Raw genomic sequence first — 21,558 nt, forward strand, 5'->3', positions numbered from 1 at the left:
ACACTCGTCGATTAAACCTGCAAAAGTTTATAGAAGATGACACTTTTTGCAAAAGTTTTGTTAAAAATTGGCAATGTACATCCATGTTGCATCATTGTGCCGCCGATATGATGATGTAATACTTGCTTACCTGGTAATAACAGTTAGCAAAGTGTTTGTTTTTTGAACACTCGTAAATAAAGCCTGCAAAAGTTTATAGAAAACGACACCTTTTTGTTAAAAATTGGCAATGTACATCCATGTTGCACCATTGTGCCGCCGATATGATGATGTAATATTTGCTTACCTGCTATAAACAGTAAAGTTTGTTTTTTTACACTCGTTGATAAAACATGCAAAATTTATAGAAGACGACACGTTTTGCAAACGTTTTGTTGAAAATTGGCAACGTGCATCCATGTTGCATCATTGTGCCGCCGATATGATGTTGTAATATTTGCTTACCTGCTAATAACAGTTAGCTAAGTGTTTGTTTTTGTACACTCGTCGATAAAACATGCAAAAGTTTATAGAAGACGACACCTTTTTGTGGAAAATTTGCAATGTACATCCATGTTGCACCATTGTGCCGTCGATATGATGATGTAATATTTGCTTACCTGCTATAAACAGTAAAGTTTGTTTTTTTACACTCGTTGATAAAACATGCAAAAGTTTATAGAAGACGACACGTTTTGTTAAAAATTGGCAACGTGCATCCATGTTGCACCATTGTGCCATCAATATGATGATGTAATATTTGCTTACCTGGTAATAACGGTTACAAAGTGTTTTTTTTTGCTTTTTTACACTCTTTGATAAAACCTGTAAAAGTTTATAGAAGACACGTTTTGTCAAAAATTGGCAATGTACATCCATTGCCAATAACAATTAACTAAGTGTTAGTTTTTTTACACTCGTCGATAAAACCTGCAAAACTTTATAGAAGACGACACGTTTTGTGGAAAATTGGCAATGTACATCCATGTTGCACCATTGTGTTGCTGATATGATGATGTAATACTTCCTTACCTGGTAATAACAGTTAGCTAATTGTTTGTTTTTTTACAGTCGTCGATAAAACCTGCAAAAGTTTATAGAAGACGACACCTTTTTGTCGAAAATTGGCAATGTACATCCATGTTGCACCATTGTGCTGCTGATATGATGATGTAATATTTGCTTACCTGCTATAAACAGTTAGTAAAGTTTGTTTTTTTACACTCGTTGATAAAACCTGCGAAACTTTATAGAAGACGACACGTTTTGTTAAAAATTGGCAATGTACATCCATGTTGCACCATTGTGCCATCAATATGATGATGTAATATTTGCTTACCTGGTAATAACGGTTACAAAGTGTTTTTTTTTGCTTTTTTACACTCTTTGATAAAACCTGTAAAAGTTTATAGAAGACACGTTTTGTCAAAAATTGGCAATGTACATCCATTGCCAATAACAATTAACTAAGTGTTAGTTTTTTTACACTCGTCGATAAAACCTGCAAAACTTTATAGAAGACGACACGTTTTGTGGAAAATTGGCAATGTACATCCATGTTGCACCATTGTGCAGCCGATATGATGATGTAATGTTTGCTAACCTGGTAATAACAGTTAGCTAAGTGTTTGTTTTTACACTGGTCGATAAGACCTCATAAAAGTTTATAGCAGACGACACCTCTGTCAAAAATTGGCAATGTACATCCATGTTGCACAATAGTGCCGCTGATATGATGATGTAATGTTTGCTTACCTGGTAATAACAGTTAGCTAAGTGTTTGTTTTTTTACACTTGTTGATAAAACCTGCTAAAGTTTATAGAAGATGACACGTTTTGTAAAACATTGGCAATGTACATCCATGTTGCACCATTGTGCCGCTGATATGTTGATGTAATACTTGCTTACCTGCTAATAACAGTTAACTAAGTGTTTGTTTTTTTTACACTCGTCGATAAAACCTGCAAAAGTTTATAGAAGACGACACGTTTTGCAAACGTTTTGTTAAAAATTGGCAATGTACATCCATGTTGCACCATTGTGCCGCTGATATGATGATGTAATATTTGCTTACCAGCTAATAACAGTTAGCAAAGTGTTCGTTTTTTTACACTCGTTTTTGATAATTGTAATGCCCGTAAGGGTATTCTAGTAAAATATGCAGAGATGAGATGTGTCAGTATCAAAATATTACTTGAAATCAATTTTTGGCAGCAGCGAAGTGGTCGTTTGGGTAGATTTTAGCTCTAAAAAGGGTATATCAACAAGTAAACAGTACTTGATTTTGATATATGCAATGCCCATAAGGGTTTTCAGTAAAACATGCGCGTGTATATATCAAAATATTACGTTGAATCACTTTTTGTCGGGCATTAATACATTTAATGAACATTTTACACAAATGGAATACGTCCAAGCACTATATAAATATTTATTATGTGCAGGAAGAAGTAACCGTTACAATTGTATGTATCCTCCAAACAAGAAAGAGTTTTTATCACATCAACATGGGACTAACAACACTCCTTTAAATCTCATTAATACCACAGAAAAGGCAAAAACTGTCATTTTCCAGACACGATAAAGTCTTAAATAATGTCAAACACGTAGCGTTACAATAACAGGAAGATAAAGTGTTTGTCTAGTAATCCACTGTGGACAGACCAAGACAAGCAATGCAGGAAATACATTTTTGACAGGCAATCACATTTTGCCACAACATTGGCAAATACAAAAACAAAATGAAACCCCGGCGGAAAGCGTTAAGTCGATTTAAAAAAAACAAGCAAACCGGAGATTTCAATCAATCAATCAATGTTTATTTATATAGCCCTAAATCACAAGTGTCTCAAAGGGCTGATTTGACCCAGAGAAGGCAGGGTTGGTATAAAAAAAAATAAAAATCTGATTCCGGAGACGTGCAGACTTCCGGTAAGTTCGGTTCTGATTTCAATGCGTAAAAAGACACAAAAAGTGCGTTAACGCCAACATTGATAATGTAATTCTTACGCTAGTCTCTGCACATAGCACGTTTTTTTTGTCGTACTTCTGATATTACTGAACATTACACTTTTGAGATTTGTTTAAACAAATGAAATTATTTGCATTATATATTTAACAACTATCGGATTGCGCTACCTTTTACACGTCTGCTAGATCAGTGTTTTTCAAACACCGTGAGATACAGTCTGGTGTGCCGTGGGAGATGATCTAATTTCACCTATTTGGGTTAAAGATATTTTTTGCAAACCAGTAATTATAGTCTGTAATAGGGATGATGTTTGATAAGAAATTATCGAGTTCGAGTCTATTATCGAATCCTCTTATCGAACCGATTCCTTATCGATTCTCTTATCGAGTCCAGATAGGTTGTTGTATATGGAAAAAAACACACAATATTTGGTTTAACAAAAGCTCACTTTTATTATATAAGAAAACAATTTAATCTAAAAAATAAATAAATATTGACTGTTGCCACCCTAAAAAAATAAAATAAATAAATATTGACTGTTGTTACCCAAAGTATATCAAGTGGGATTTTTCAGAAAAACAAATATATAAGGTAACACAAAAACAACCTGTCTCTGTGATCACTATAGGTGTATAAATAATAATATAGTGTTAAATAAAATCAGTCCCTTGGGCACAAAACTGGAAATAATACAGCTCTCCAAAAAGTGCAATTCTGCTGCTATTTGGCATAACTGTTTGTTATGATGCTTTGACATTTTTGCACTTTATTTCTTTATTGAAAGAAAATTCTATGAAGAGAAAAGTTGTTTGCAAATGTGGTTACAATGCTAAAAAATGAAAAGTTAAAGCTAAAAAAAGAAATACACTTAATTGAGTTAACATTATTTCTTTATAGGGGGAAAGATGTTATGAGCTAGGGAATATAACAACTACACTACCCAGCATGCAACGGGAGTGACGAGCATGCGCGGTAGCCCCGAAAAGTGTTGCATGTTGCCACGCTGTGAAAGTAAACGTCAAGAACTCAGCCAACACGCCTCGTCTGCATTATTTATAATTAGACAGACAACACATATACAGTGTGATTTTGTAACGTTTACAAGGAAAGAAAACAAAAGTTGAAAAAGGGAGATCATGTCATATATGTATGTGCTGCGGTTGCTATAAGAACATTGCGACAGCTGCCGTAAAGGAGGTGCGTTGCTTTGTTTCCGGTTGGTCGTAAAAGTGTTCGTCATGTGTTTGTAGTCTGCTCAAATCTCCCAGTAAAGTTATTCATTGGATTATACCTTTTGTTTTGAACTTTATTACACCTTGGAGCACTTTTTCCCGTCCATTTTTTTCCTGCTTTCGCTATCTGCGCTTAATGACCGAGCTACGTGACGTCATTTATTGTGATGTCACACGGAGCATTTCTGGTCGGGACGGGATTCGTTCCGAGGGGTTCGAATAAAGAACCAACTCTTTTTCTTTACTATAGTGGTCTCGATAACGGGTACCGGTTTTTAAAAAGGGATTCGAGTCCGAGGACTCGGTTCTTTTCTTATCGAACAACTGGGAAAACCGGTTTCGAGTATCATCCCTAGTCTGCAAATGATGTGTTGTTGTTGAGTGTCGGTGCTGTCTCGAGCTCGGCAGAGTAACCGTGTAATACTCTTCCATAACAGTAGGTGGCAGCCGGTAGCTAATTGCTTTGTAGATGTCGGAAACAGCGGGAAGCAGCGTGCATGTAAAAAGGTGTCTAATGCTTAAACCAAAAATAAACAAAAGGTGAGTGCCCCTAAGAAAAGGCATTGAAGTTTAGGGAAGGCTAAGCAGAACAAAACTGAACTGGCTACAAAGTAAACAAAAACAGAATGCTGGACGACAGCAAAGACTTACTGTGGCGCAAAGACAATGTCCATCCGAACATGACTTGACAATCAACAATGTCCCCACAAAGAAGGACAAAAACAACTGAAATATTCTTGATTGCTAAAACAAAGTAGAAAGGAAAATACCAAAAAAAGAGAAAAAGCCACCAAAATAGGAGCTCAAGACAAGAAGTAAAACACTACACACAGGAAAACGGCAATAAACTCCAAATAAGTCATGGTGTGATGTGACAGGTGGTGACAGTACACCTACCTTGAGACAAGAGCTATAGTGATGCATGCTTGGTTATGCTTTAAAGTCATATCCAACAATTGCGACAACTTTTTACTGTCAACTGAGTTTAGTTTTTTAATGATTTCTGCTGGTGGTGTGCCTCCGCATTTTTTCGACGCAAAAAAATGTGCCTTGGCTCAAAAAAGGTTGACATTTACAATACACACAAGATTGTATTCATCGGCGGCGTGGCGAAGTTGGTAGAGTGGCCGTGCCAGCAATCGGAGTGTTGCTGGTTACTGGGGTTCAATCCCCACCTTCTACCATCCTAGTCACGTCCGTTGTGTCCTTGGGCAAGACACTTCACCCTTGCTCCTGATGGCTGCTGGTTAGTGCCTTGCACGGCAGCTCCCGCCATCAGTGTGTGTGTGAATGGGTAAATGTGGAAATAGTGTCAAAGCGCTTTGAGTACCTTGAAGGTAGAAAAGCGCTATACAAGTATAACCCATTTATCATTATTATCTCGTAATGTCTTTTCTCAAACATTATGCTAAATATTACAACTTTATTCTTGGAACAGTACATATTTTGCAGATTTTTATGGCATCATTCACAACTTATTTTTCTGGACACATTACAGCACTTAAGACTTGTAGGTGTGTGGTTGTGTGCCGCCACAAATACATGAAACACTCAAGTGTATTTTGACTTTGTTTTGAACTTGCTATTGTTTTAAAACATGCTTTTGATTTTGTTTTTTTCTCTGAAGGCAAAAGCTGGCAGGCTGACGGGAACTTGCAACTTTACAGGACGGATTATCTGGTAACTGACCATTCAGCTGGTGAGTTCACCTCTTTTTACACCTGCATGAGTCCCGGTGTTTCCCACAGGACAACCTATTTGTGCCAGTGGAGGGTTGGGCGGGGCCACAATAACGTCATTGGCAAATTTTGCATAATTGGCCGTAGAACATTTGCAAAAATGTAGTTAAAATACGTCCGTCACCTCGCAGGATTTGTCGCCACAAGTCACGCTTAAAGGCCTACTGAAAGCCACTACTAGCGACCACGCAGTCTGATAGTTTATATATCAATGATGAAATCTTAACATTGCAACACATGCTAATACGGTTAACTTATAAAGTGACATTTTAAATTTCCCGCTAAACTTCCGGTTGAAAAACTCCTTTGGATATGATTTATGCGCGTGACGTTATGACGGCAACGGAAGTATTCGTACCCAATGTGTCACCATACAAACTGCTCTGTTTTCATCGAACAATTCCACAGTATTCTGGACATCTGTGTTGGTGAATCTTTTGCAATTTGTTTAATGGACAATGGAGACTGCAAAGAAGAAAGTTGTAGGTGCGATCGGTGTATTAGCAGTGGACTACAGCAACACAACCAGGAGGTTGTGTTGTGTTTGAGCTGGATAGCAGACGCACTACCGTGAGTACGCAGCTTTGGCTTCCAAACATTTGATCGCTTGCCCGTACGTGCGTGTAACTTTGGGGAAATATATGTTTCTTGCCGACTGTGATGGCGGCCGGGGTGTCGTCGAAAGCTACAACGCCCGCCGCCGCTCAGTAGTTAGCTTCAATTGTTAAGCTTCGCCAAGCTGGAAATTATTAACCGTGTATTTACATGTTCATGGTTTAATAGTATTGTTGATCTTCTGTCTATCCTTCCAGTCAGGTTTTTTTATAATTTTGTTTCTATCTGCATTTGAGCCTGATACAATCACGTTAGCTACATAGCTAAGTTAGTTAGCTTCAATTGTTAACCTTCACCAAGCTGGAAATTATTAACCGTGTATTTACATGTCCATGGTTTAGTAGTATTGTTGATCTTCTGTCTATCCTTCCAGTCAGGGTTTTTTAAAATTTTGTTTCTATCTGCATTTGAGCCCGATGCTATCACGTTAGCTCCGTAGCTAAAGTGCGTCAACGATGTATTGTCGTGGAGATAAAAGGCACTGAATGTCCATTTCGCGTTCTCGACTCTCATTTTCAAGAGGATATAGTATCCCAGGTGGTTTAAAATACAAATCCGTGATCCACAATAGAAAAAGGAGAGTGTGTGGAATCCAATGAGACCTTGTACCGAAGTTACGGTCAGAGCAAAAAAAGATACACCCTTTACTGCCTCTAGTCCTTCACTCTAACGTTCCTCATCCACGAATCTTTCATCCTCGCTCAAATTAATGGGGTAATCGTCTCTTTCTCGGTCCGAATCTCTCTCGCTCCATTGTAAACAACGGGGAATTCGGAGGAATCCTACCTCCTGTGACGTCACGCTACTTCCGGTATAGGCAAGGCTTTTTTTTAATCAGCGACCAAAAGTTGCGAACTTTATCGTCGTTGTTCTATACTAAATCCTTTCAGCAAAAATATGGCAATATCGCGAAATGATCAAGTATGACACATAGAATGGATCTGCTATCCCCGTTTAAATAAAAACATTTCATTTCAGTAGGCCTTTAATATAATGACAAAGTTGCTAGGATGGGAAGACAGTCCCCTCCTGCTCTGTCTTCTTATTCTCTGGAAGAGCAAGTGCGTTATTAAATGTGTATGTGCGAGGGCGAACAGCTAGCATCACATCTCTTGTATGGCTGATATGGCCGTAAACTATCACGATATTAGTGTTTAGTATCGGCCGATATTGAAAGTATATTCATATATAGGTGTGGTATCACTCGAGGTGCTGCAGTGTCCTTCCATTTATCGTAGGGCTGGGCAATATGGCCTTTTATTAATATCTGGATATTTTTAGGCCATGTCACGATACACGATATATATCTGGGTATTTTGCCTTAGCCTTGAATGAACACTTGATGCATATAATCACAGCAGTATGATGATTCTATGTGTCTACATGAAAACATTCTTCTTCATACTGCATTAATATATGCTACTTTTAAGCTTTCATGCAGAGAGGGAAACCACAACTAAAAGTGTATTTATTAAACAGTTGTTAAGCAGTGGCACAAACATTCATGTAATTTCAAAACAGAAAGTGCAAGATTGTCAGAGACATTTTAAAACAAGCTTTGAGTGCACTTTTGTGCATGATGTCACTAAGATGACATATCAAAACAACACCAAATGAAAGTGCACTTTTTGTACAGAACGCCACTACAATAGTTTAAAACAAATAAAGTGCACTTTTGTGCATGATGTCACTAAGATGACATATCAAAACAACACTAAATGAAAGTGCACTTTTTGTACAGAACGCCACTACAATAGTTTAAAACAAATAAAGTGCACTTTTGTGCATGATGTCACTAAGATGACATATCAAAACATTAAATTAAAGTGCACTTTTTGTACAGATCGCCACTACAATAGTTTAAAACAAATAAAGTGCACTTTTGTGCATGATGTCACTAAGATGACATATCAAAACAACACCAAATGAAAGTGCACTTTTTGTACAGAACGCCACTACAATAGTTTAAAACAAATAAAGTGCACTTTTGTGCATGATGTCACTAAGATGACATATCAAAACAACACTAAATGAAAGTGCACTTTTTGTACAGAACGCCACTACAATAGTTTAAAACAAATAAAGTGCACTTTTGTGCATGATGTCACTAAGATGACATATCAAAACATTAAATTAAAGTGCACTTTTTGTACAGATCGCCACTACAATAGGTTAAAACAAATAAAGTGCACTTTTGTGCATGATGTCACTAAGATGACATATCGAAACAACACTAAATTAAAGTGTACTTTTTGTACAGAATGCCACTACATAAGTTTAAAACAAATAAAGTGCACTTTAGTGCATAATGTCACTAAGATGACATATCAAAACACTAAATTAAAGTGCACTTTTTGTACAGAACGCCACTACAATAGTTTAAAACAAATAAAGTGCACTTTTGTGCATGATGTCACTAAGATGAAATAGCAAAACAACACTAAATTAAAGTGCACTTTTTGTACAGAACGCCACTACAATAGTTTAAAACAAATAAAGTGCACTTTTGTGCAAGATGTCACTAAGATGAAATAGCAAAACAACACTAAATTAAAGTGCACTTTTTGTACAGAACGCCACTACAATAGTTTAAAACAAACAAAGTGCACTTTTGTGCATGATGTCACTAAGATGACATATCAAAACACTAAATTAAAGTGCACTTTTTGTACAGAACGCCACTAAAATAGTTTAAAACAAATAAAGTGCACTTTTGTGCAAGATGTCACTAAGATGACATATCAAAACACTAAATTAAAGTGCACTTTTTGTACAGAACGCCACTACAATAGTTTAAAACAAATAAAGTGCACTTTTGTGCAAGATGTCACTAAGATGACATATCAAAACACTAAATTAAAGTGCACTTTTTGTACAGAACGCCACTACAATAGTTTAAAACAAATAAAGTGCACTTTTGTGCAAGATGTCACTAAGATGAAATAGCAAAACAACACTAAATTAAAGTGCACTTTTTGTACAGAACGCCACTACAATAGTTTAAAACAAACAAAGTGCACTTTTGTGCATGATGTCACTAAGATGACATATCAAAACACTAAATTAAAGTGCACTTTTTGTACAGAACGCCACTACAATAGTTTAAAACAAATAAAGTGCACTTTTGTGCAAGATGTCACTAAGATGACATATCAAAACACTAAATTAAAGTGCACTTTTTGTACAGAACGCCACTACAATAGTCTAAAACAAATAAAGTGCACTTTTGTGCATGATGTCACTAAGATGACATCAAAACACTAAATTAAAGTGCACTTTTTGTACAGAACGCCACTACAATAGTTTAAAACAAATAAAGTGCACTTTTGTGCATGATGTCACTAAGATGACATATCAAAACACTAAATTAAAGTGCACTTTTTGTACAGAACGCCACTACAATAGTTTAAAACAAATAAAGTGCACTTTTGTGCAAGATGTCACTAAGATGACATATCAAAACACTAAATTAAAGTGCACTTTTTGTACAGAACGCCAGTACAATAGTTTAAAACAAATACAGTGCACTTTTGTGCAAGATGTCACTAAGATGAAATAGCAAAACAACACTAAATTAAAGTGCACTTTTTGTACAGAACGCCACTACAATAGTCTAAAACAAATAAAGTGCACTTTTGTGCATGATGTCACTAAGATGACATCAAAACACTAAATTAAAGTGCACTTTTTGTACAGAACGCCACTACAATAGTTTAAAACAAATAAAGTGCACTTTTGTGCATGATGTCACTAAGATGACATATCAAAACAACACTAAATGAAAGTGCACTTTTTGTACAGAACGCCACTACAATAGTTTAAAACAAATAAAGTGCACTTTTGTGCATGATGTCACACAAGATATTTCAATAAGTGTCAAATAAAAATGAGCTGCATAATAGGACATCAAATAGTGTATGTCCTTCGCTATGTGGTAGGTTCCTGCGGACGTTATCTCCTTCTGTTGTTGACTATTTTTTTTCATACGGTGTTGATGTGGAAATGGTTGTTTCTGCATTTTGTGGGTGTGGCCGCAGATGTTGACATGTGGAGTTTCAAGCACTCTTCATTCTCCAGCGGGTGACTTTTCAAATGATGCTACTAATTAGCAGTGCTGCTACTTTTTGTAGCAACGCTTTTGCCGCATACGTGACATATTACGGTTGTCTGTTCAACATCTTCCCGCTTGAAGCCAAACCACCGCTGTTTTTCTTGGGATTTAATTCTTCTTCCTTCATTTGTTACCAGATTGGCACCTTCTTTCTCTCGTATTACCACTCGCACCACAGCTAATGTTACCCATGCCGCTACCTCTCTGCTCCGCGAGGGCGTATGACGTTGCACGCGCGATATATCGAGTATATTCCATATATCGCCCAGCCCTAATTTATCGGCATTGTTTTTGTTGTTGTTTTTTAAAATCAAATTGTCATTGCAGTCATAGCTTTTCTACTTGTATGGATTCTTCATTCATCACTCCAAGCAATGTTTATACATTTTTCAATACAACTAAAACTATTCGTACTTGCTAAACCGTCCCATGTGTGATGTCTGTAGGAGTGTTTTCATGCATAGTCATGATGTTGTACCAGGAACTAATATGCCAACACGTTGACGGATGTCTGTGCTAGTATTGTATTCATTTACAACGACAGTCTTTTTGTAGTGTTCCAGTTTCACAAATTTCTCAGTAAATTCACCAAAACGTCACCGTGGAGTTTGGAAAATTAGCGGGTCCGTGACTATTACTTTTGTTTTGTTCAATCAGCTGTTTTACTGTTGTGTTACTGACACCGTTTGTAAACAATTAAGGTATCTTTCTGTGTAAATAACTCATTTCGCAACGTTTATACACTATTGCCAGAAGTATTTGGCCACCCATCCAAATGATCAGAATTATGGTGTGGGGTCGTTTTCCAGGAGCTGGGCGTGGCCCCTTAATTCCAGTGAAAGGAAGTTTGAATGCTCCAGGATACCAAAACATTTTGGACAATTCCACGCTCCCCACCTTGTGGGAACAGTTTGGAGCGGGGGCCCCTTCCTCTTCCAACATGACAAGGTCCATAAAGGCATGGATGACAGAGTCTGGTGTGGATGAACTTGACTGGCCTGCACAGAGTCCTGACCTGAACCCGATAGAACACCTTTGGGATGAATTAGAACGGAGACTGAGAGCCAGGCCTTCTCAACCAAAATCAGTGTGTGATCTCACCAATGCGCTTTTGGAAGACTGGTCGAAAATTGCTATAAAGACACTCCGCAACCTTGTGGACAGCCTTCCCAGAAGAGTTGAAGCTGTAATAGCTGCAAAAGGTCATATTGAACCCTATTGGTTAGGAATGGGATGGCACTTCAAGTTCATATGTGAGTCAAGGCAGGTGACCAAATACCTTTGGCAATATAGTGTATCTGCGGTGCGACTAATATATGGAAAAATTAATTTTTCTTTTATAATTTAGTGGTTGTGGCTTATATCTTGGTGCGCTCTATAGCCCGGAAAATGCAGTAAATATCTTTATACACGATATTTACAGTACTTGCAAAGATCTGACCCAAGTTTTGTGGATGTTTCCGTTAATGCAGCTTGTCTGGAACAGTGTGTCCGTCCCTTAAAGTGTCCCACCGGAAACAATAACTGGAGCACTGACTCGGGGCCAAACATTCATACTTTGTTGTCCAGTCAATTTTTCCGATTTTATTTAGGTTTTTTCTGAGTCCATACTGCCATTTTTTTTGGTTTGAATGAGTCGTCTTCTTCCACTCACTTGACTGGTGCTTCTTTGTGACACATGTGCCTTGCTGCTGCCCCCTGTGGGTGGTGGGAGTACTGCATACATGCTTGAATGGTTTCATCGGCCGCCAGTTGAACGGACCTGGCCTAAAAGCCATATTGTTATATATTTTAGAGCCACCTGTGATAAGGATATATATTTTTTGGAACCATTTCAAAATGGGTTAGGTGGGGACAGAGTTTGGCTGCTGACATATGCAGTAATATTTTGCATCTTTATCGGTTGTATTATTTTCTCAAAACTCATCAATCAGTTTATTTACATAGTCCTTAATCACAAGTGCTTTGAAGGGCTGCACAAAATAATGACATCCCAGATGTGAAACCCATTATTCATCTACTTGTTAATATCTGCTTATGTTCTTCTGTTAAAATGTAATAATCACATGTTCTCATGTTGATACTTTTACATTAGTTTTGGGCGATACTACAGATTATCGGTGCATTACCAAATAGTTACAGGGGCAGTATCAATGCTAATGTTGATACTTCAAATTTTCAACATTGAATAATTTTAATTTTTGATCACAATTATAATCAGACAAAAAAATACAGGATGGCGGTTTAACAATACCAATTATGTTTTGTTATTTCCTACTAAGGTTGTCCCGATATATCGGTAACAAAATGTATTTTGATACTTTTCTAAATATAGGGGACCACAAAAAATGGCATTGTTAGCTTTATTTGAGCAAAAAATCTTAGTGTACATGAAACATGTTTATTGTCATTTAGTCCTTAAATAAAATAGTGAACATACTAGACAACTTGTCTTTTAGTAGTAAGTAAACAAACAAAGACTCCTAATTTGTCTGCTGACGTATGCAGTAACATATTGTCATTTATACACCTATTATTTTGTACACATTATCAGGGACAAACTGTAAAAATTGATTATTAATCTACTTGTTCATTTACTGTTAATATCTGCTTATTTTCTATTTTAACATGTTATATCTACACTTCTGTAAGTAATGTAATAATCACTTATTCTTCTCTTCTTTGATACTTTTACATTGGTTTTGGATGATACCACACGTTTAGGTATGGATGCGATACCAAGTAGTTACAGGATCATACATTGGTCATATTCAAAGTCCTCATGTGTCCAGGGACGTATTCCCTGAGTTTATAAACATAATATGAAATAAAAAATTTTTGTGATGCTAAAAATATCGATGTAATCATAGTAGTATCGACTAGATATGCTCCTGTACTTGGTATCATTACAGTGGATGTCATGTGTAGATCCACCCATGGCGTTTGTTTACATTGTGACGCCGATGAGCTATTGTATCCTCCTACGGTGTGTAGTGAAGCATGTTTAGCTATTCCTCGTCCTCCAGTGATAATAATACTTGTAAGAAACTTACTTTGTCGCCATGGAGGCCAGGATTAGTGATTTAGAAGTAGCTAAAACACTGCGGATGGAGGTTAGCCGCTAGCAATGTGTTAAAGCACCTCTTCCTGAGGGTGTTTCAGTGTTATAACTTCACCTTTTATCTTTACTTTTTACACCAAAATGCGTCCGTTCTCCCTTTTCTGTCTACACACTGTGTCTGCTTGTAAGTACTCAGTGTGTGCGCGCTGCCGAACATGCTCCTCTGCTCGTAAAACCAGCAATGTCACGGCGTGACGACGACGCGCCGTCATGGGGGCGGCGGGGACAAGTACCTTTTTAGAGGCGGTATATTACCGAATATGATTCATTAGTATCACGGTACTATACTGGTACCGGTATACCGTACAACCCCATTTCCTACTATTGGCTCTGATTTGAATCCTTATATTGCTTCTTAAATCCTCTTATTTCCTGAGTTTGTAAACAATAACAAAGACGGAAAAAAAAAATGTTACTACATTGATATTTTTTAGTATTGACCTGATACTATTCCGCTTGGTATCTTTTACTGTCTATTTGTATCAATTCACCCACATTCAAGAGCTCCGGCTTGTGATTAACAGTTAGCATGTCTTCCTTTGAGCGATATTTCCCGCATCTACTTTGTTTTAGCAATCAAGAATATTTCACTTGTTTTTATCCTTCTTTGTGGGGACATTGTTTAGGGATGTCCGATAATATCGGACTGCCGATATTATCGGCCGATAAATGCTTTAAAATGTAATATCGGAAATTATCTGTATCTGTTTCAAAACATAAAATGCATGACTTTTTAAAACGCCGCTGTACGGAAGGGTACACGGACATAGGGAGAAGTACAGAGCAGTTGCGTCTCCCAGTCATACTTGCCAATCCTCCCCATTTTCCCGGGAGACTCCCAAATTTCAGTGCCCCTCTGGAAAATCTCCCGGGGCAAACGTTCTCCCGAATTTCTCCCGATTTCCACCCAGACAACAATTTTGGGGGCGTGCCTTAAAGGCACATAATATCTACGGCTTTTCACACACACAAGGGAATGCAAGGCATACTTGATCAACAGCCATACAGGTCACACTGAGGGTGGCCGTATAAACAAGTTTAACACTGTTACAAATATGCGCCACACTGTGAACCCACACCAAGCAAGAATGACAAACACATTTCAGGAGAACATCCGCGCCGTAACACAACAGAACAAATACCCAGAACCCCTTGCAGCACTAACTCTTCCGGGACGCTACAATATACACTCCCCCAACCCCGCCCACTTCAACCTCCTCATGCTGTCTCAGGGAGAGCATGTCCCAAATTCCAAGCTGCTGTTTTGAGGCATGTTAAAAAAAATAATGCACTTTGTGACTTCAATAATAAATATGGCAGTGCCATGTTGGCATTTTTTTTAGAGATGTCCGATAATATCGGTTTGCCGATATTACCGGCCGATAAATGCGTTAAAATGTAATATCGGAAATTATCGGTATCGTTTTTTTTATTATCAGTATCGGTTTTTATTTATTCATTTATTTATTTTAAATTAAATCCACATAAAAAACACAAGATACACTTACAATTAGTGCACCAACCCAAAAAAGCTCCCTCCCCCATTTACACTCATTCACACAAAAGGGTTGTTTCTTTCTGTTATTAATATTCTGGTTCCTACATTATATATCATTATATATCAATACAGTCTGCAAGGGATACAGTCCGTAAGCACACATGATTGTGTGTGCTGCTGCTCCACTAATAATACTAACCTTTAACAGTTAATTTTACTCATTTTCATTAATTACTAGTTTCTATGTAACTGTTTTTATATTGTTTTACTTTCTTTTTTATTCAAGAATTTTTTTTAAATTTATTTATCTTTTTATTTGATTCATTTTTTTAAAAAAGTACCTTATCTTCACCATACCTGGTTGTCCAAATTAGGCATAATAATGTGTTAATTCCACGACTGTATATATCGGTTGATATCGGTATGGGTTGGTATCGGTAATTAAAGAGTTGGACAATATCGGCATATCGGCAAAAAGCCATTATCGGACATCCCTAATTTTTTTCCGTAACTTGAGTTGATTTATTTTGGAAAACCCATCACAACAAAATTAGGCATAATAATGTGTTAATTCCACGACTGTATATATCCTTATCGGTTGATATCGGTAATTAAGAGTTGGACAATATCGGAATATTGGATATTGGCAAAAAAGCCATTATCGGACATCTCTAACATTGTTGATTGTCACGTCATGTTCGGATGTACATTGTCTTTGCTCCACAGTAAGTCTTTGCTGTCGTCCAGCATTCTTGTTTACTTTGTGAGCCAGTTCAGTTTTAGGGCGGTATAGCTCGGTTGGTAGAGTGGCCGTGCCATCAACCTGAGGGTTGCAGGTTCGATCCCCGCTTCCGCCATCCTAGTCACTGCCGTTGTGTCCTTGGGCAAGACACTTTACCCACCTGCTCTCAGTGCCACCCACACTGGTTTAAATGTAACTTAGATATTGGGGTTTCACTATGTAAAGCGCTTTGAGTCACTAGAGAAAAGCGCTATATAAATAGAATTCACTTCACTTCACTAGTTTCGTTCTGTATAGCCTTCCCTAAGCTTCAATGCCTTTTCTTAGGGGCACTCATCTTTTTGTTTATTTTTGGTTTAAGCATTACACACCTCTTTACCTGCACGCTGCCTCCCGCTGTTTCCGACATCTACAAAGCAATTAGCTACCTGCTGCCACCTACTGATCTGGAAGAGTGTAACGTGGTAAGTCAGTCGATCTCCAGACAGTACAGAAACTCAACAACAACACATCATTTGCAGACTATAATTACTGGTTTGCAAAAAATATTTTTAACCCAAATAGGTGAAACTAGATCATCTCCCTCGGCACACCCGACTGGTTGAAAAACACTGCTGTATATGATAAATGATGAAATACAATAATAAAGCATTATTTAGTGTAACGATTGTATCACAGGGTCCTTCAATTACATTTCCGTCTTCCCTAAATTCATACGCGTGCGCACATGCAGGTGGTGCATGAATTCCAATTGGGAGTCTGTTGGCACTCAAGGCTAGCGGTTTGTCTTGGGGCAAAACGGCGTGTTGTGCAGGTGTCCACACTTAACAGCAGCGGTGCAATCTTTTAATTGCGCGCCGATTTTCATTCCGCAGAAGTGAAAACAAGCAGGAGCCTGGGAAAGGTTCATTAAGTCCAGCTGGTGGGCGTGGTCATAGAGCTTTGAGCCCTTCCACAACGGCCTCCGGCGTGGGCAAGGTGCTCCTTCTCGGGGCTTCAAGACAAGCTGCCTGTGCTCTCCTGTGAAAGTGCTTGATTTCTTCACATGCCGTGTAGCTTGCTTTTTAAAGGTTGATATGAAGTGCATTAACAGAAGTCATCTCTGACTGTCTTGTTAGCATGAGGTGGGCTGAGTCCATGGAGTACCCACCGTGTTGGTCCTGTTGTTGCCGAAACGACAATATGGAGTGTAAACAATAAAACATTGAATGTGAAAGTTGCACTCCAACCTTCCTTACTTCTGTGACAACCTCCTTTTTAAAGTTTTGTAATTAGTTCAACAATATCAAGCGACTACAATGTGTCAAACATGACTAAGTGTGGAGTTGAGAGTATTAGTTTGATATCCTTACTTGTTACATAGGCAGAGGTGGGTAGAGTAGCCAGAAGTGGTACTCAAGTAAGAGTACTGTTACTTTAGAGATGTATTACTCAAGTAAAAGTAAGGAGTAGTCACCCAAATATTTTCTTGCGTAAAAGTAAAAAGTATGTTGTAAAAAAACTACTCAAGTACCAGTGTTTCCCATAAACTGACAAGATACCTGTGGCGGTGGGGGCGTGGCTATGGGCGTGGTCACCATGACATCATCGAGTAATTTGCATAATTTACTACAATATGATTTTCTCTAAAAAGGCTCAAAAAATGTATACTAATAACAGTTTTGTTTTAAACGTCCATCCATCCATCCATTTTACAATATAATTACAACACTTTATGTACATATTTATATACAGATTTGAACAATAAGTTATTCACTGAAATATATTTATTAATTGTAGTTCTTACAAAAAATATCTCTTATAAAATATAAAAGCTAAAATGTCTCTTAAAGCTCTGCCCCTTTAATTAGTGCATACTAAATAATTTAACTTTAGCCTACTACTACAGCCATATTATTTACCAGCAACATAAAGTGAAACAGAGGCAGAGGTGTCCTGCCACAGTCAGTAACAAATAAACAGAAAACAGTAGTGGTGGTAGATAGACACAGAGCTTCATCAAACATCTGATCCACTGAACAAAAAGCTCCAAAAATCTTGAACTTTAGACTGCCATCAGTTTTACTCCCTACACTTAACCATGTGTTTCCTACTGCCTGCAGACTTTGCACCCTTTGTTATATACACATGTTGTGTTTCTAATATAAATACATTTAATAAAGTCAAATACAAATAAGGCAACAAGAGAAGTATCCTACACTTCTCTTTTGTAAAGTAAATCTGAACAGCCGATATGGGCATCTACATCAACTATATGATTTGCCTGTGAAGCTGGAGAGGACAAAAAAAAAAAAAAAAAAAAAAAAAAAAAAATATATATATATATATTTTTTTTTAAAATTTGTGGCGGACGTAATTCTTTTGTGGCGGGCCGCCACAAATAAATGAATGTGTGGGAAACACTGAGTACTGAGTAACTGATGAGTAACCTGTTCGTTTAATGATGACTGCAACAAATAATGCACAAAAACATAAAAATAGCAATGAGCAAATTCAGAGCCAGGAATATCTCTTAAGCAACTGAAACAATAATATATACTAAATAATAATATATTAACATAAAAAAAATGAAGGCAAATTGAGCCACAATAACTTAACAGCACCATAGACTCAGTAGGCAGATATTACAAAGGAAAATAACAAGTTAGCCTTTACGCAAACCATAAACTGATAGGTGTGGGCTGCACCTGAGAACACACTGTGCACTTCTGATTGGTGTTTGTATGCATGCGTGAGTGTGTGTGCGACTGTGCGTGTCTATGAGGCTGCAGTGCGTTAATAAATGTCCCCACACGATGTACATTTGACAGTGATTCATAGCAGGGAAGCTAACATCAGCCTACGGTGACAGCCAAAATATCTACTAAAGTTACTTACCGCGATGTGCTTCCTCAAATTTGACGTTGAGTTCATGTAAGCTTAAGCTTGTTGTTGTTTTGCGGCTGAAACTTTGTTTCAGCAGCGGTCACATGGCCAGGCGGTCACACTGTTTGATTGGTGAAACGGAGTCAAACGTCACCAGTGACTGCATTTGATTGGTGAAACGGAGTCAAACGTCACCAGTGGCTGCATTTGATTGGTGAAACGGAGTCAAACGTCACCAGTGGCTGCATTTGATTGGTGAAATGGAGTCAAACGTCACCAGTGACTGCATTTGATTGGTGAAACGGAGTCAAACGTCACCAGTGACTGCATTTGATTGGTGAAACGGAGTCAAACGTCACCAGTGACTGCATTTGATTGGTGAAACGGAGTCAAACGTCACCAGTGACTGCATTTGATTGGTGAAACGGAGTCAAACGTCACCAGTGACTGCATTTGATTGGTGAAACGGAGTCAAACGTCACCAGTGACTGCATTTGATTGGTGAAACGGAGTCAAACGTCACCAGTGACTGCATTTGATTGGTGAAACGGAGTCAAACGTCACCAGTGACTGCATTTGATTGGTGAAACGGAGTCAAAGGTCACCAGTGACTGCATTTGATTGGTGAAACGGAGTCAAACGTCACCAGTGGCTGCATTTGATTGGTGGAACGGAGTCAAAGGTCACCAGTGACTGCATTTGATTGGTGAAACGGAGTCAAAGGTCACCAGTGGCTGCATTTGATTGGTGAAACGGAGTCAAACGTCACCAGTGGCTGCATTTGATTGGTGAAACGGAGTCAAACGTCACCAGTGACTGCATTTGATTGGTGAAACGGAGTCAAACGTCACCAGTGACTGCATTTGATTGGTGAAACGGAGTCAAACGTCACCAGTGACTGCATTTGATTGGTGAAACGGAGTCAAAGGTCACCAGTGACTGCATTTGATTGGTGAAACGGAGTCAAAGGTCACCAGTGACTGCATTTGATTGGTGAAACGGAGTCAAAGGTCACCAGTGACTGCATTTGATTGGTGAAACGGAGTCAAAGGTCACCAGTGACTGCATTTGATTGGTGAAACGGAGTCAAAGGTCACCAGTGGCTGCATTTGATTGGTGAAACGGAGTCAAACGTCACCAGTGGCTGCATTTGATTGGTGAAACGGAGTCAAACGTCACCAGTGACTGCATTTGATTGGTGGAACGGAGTCAAACGTCACCAGTGACTGCATTTGATTGGTGGAACGGAGTCAAACGTCACCAGTGACTGCATTTGATTGGTGAAACGGAGTCAAAGGTCACCAGTGGCTGCATTTGATTGGTGAAACGGAGTCAAAGGTCACCAGTGGCTGCATTTGATTGGTGAAACGGAGTCAAACGTCACCAGTGACTGCATTTGATTGGTGAAACGGAGTCAAACGTCACCAGTGACTGCATTTGATTGGTGAAACGGAGTCAAACGTCACCAGTGACTGCATTTGATTGGTGAAACGGAGTCAAAGGTCACCAGTGACTGCATTTGATTGGTGAAACGGAGTCAAAGGTCACCAGTGACTGCATTTGATTGGTGAAACGGAGTCAAAGGTCACCAGTGACTGCATTTGATTGGTGAAACGGAGTCAAAGGTCACCAGTGACTGCATTTGATTGGTGAAACGGAGTCAAAGGTCACCAGTGACTGCATTTGATTGGTGAAACGGAGTCAAAGGTCACCAGTGGCTGCATTTGATTGGTGAAACGGAGTCAAACGTCACCAGTGGCTGCATTTGATTGGTGAAACTGAGTCAAACGTCACCAGTGGCTGCATTTGATTGGTGAAACGGAGTCAAAGGTCACCAGTGACTGCATTTGATTGGTGAAACGGAGTCAAAGGTCACCAGTGACTGCATTTGATTGGTGAAACGGAGTCAAAGGTCACCAGTGACTGCATTTGATTGGTGAAACGGAGTCAAAGGTCACCAGTGACTGCATTTGATTGGTGAAACGGAGTCAAAGGTCACCAGTGACTGCATTTGATTGGTGAAACGGAGTCAAACGTCACCAGTGACTGCATTTGATTGGTGGAACGGAGTCAAACGTCACCAGTGACTGCATTTGATTGGTGGAACGGAGTCAAACGTCACCAGTGACTGCATTTGATTGGTGAAACGGAGTCAAACGTCACCAGTGACTGCATTTGATTGGTGAAACGGAGTCAAACGTCACCAGTGACTGCACTTGATTGGTGAAACGGAGTCAAACGTCACCAGTGACTGCATTTGATTGGTGAAAAGGAGTCAAAGGTCACCAGTGACTGCATTTGATTGGTGAAACGGAGTCAAACGTCACCAGTGGCTGCATTTGATTGGTGGAACGGAGTCAAAGGTCACCAGTGACTGCATTTGATTGGTGAAACGGAGTCAAAGGTCACCAGTGGCTGCATTTGATTGGTGAAACGGAGTCAAAGGTCACCAGTGGCTGCATTTGATTGGTGAAACGGAGTCAAACGTCACCAGTGACTGCATTTGATTGGTGAAACGGAGTCAAACGTCACCAGTGACTGCATTTGATTGGTGAAACGGAGTCAAACGTCACCAGTGACTGCATTTGATTGGTGAAACGGAGTCAAACGTCACCAGTGACTGCATTTGATTGGTGAAACGGAGTCAAACGTCACCAGTGACTGCATTTGATTGGTGAAACGGA

General features: G+C 38.7%; 1 protein-coding gene across 1 annotated transcript in view; it reads left to right on the top strand.

The window, feature by feature from the left end:
• The window catches only part of hdlbpa (high density lipoprotein binding protein a), a 77,641-nt gene that overhangs the window by 2,011 nt on the left and 54,072 nt on the right, over positions 1 to 21,558 (top strand). Inside the window, exon 2 of the mRNA XM_062039449.1 lies at positions 5,811 to 5,882. The gene's annotated coding sequence lies outside the window, so the exon portion shown is untranslated. The remainder of the gene's footprint in view (positions 1 to 5,810; positions 5,883 to 21,558) is intronic.

Source organism: Entelurus aequoreus, linkage group LG27, assembly GCF_033978785.1.
Source record: "Entelurus aequoreus isolate RoL-2023_Sb linkage group LG27, RoL_Eaeq_v1.1, whole genome shotgun sequence".
Lineage (NCBI taxonomy): Eukaryota > Metazoa > Chordata > Actinopteri > Syngnathiformes > Syngnathidae > Entelurus > Entelurus aequoreus.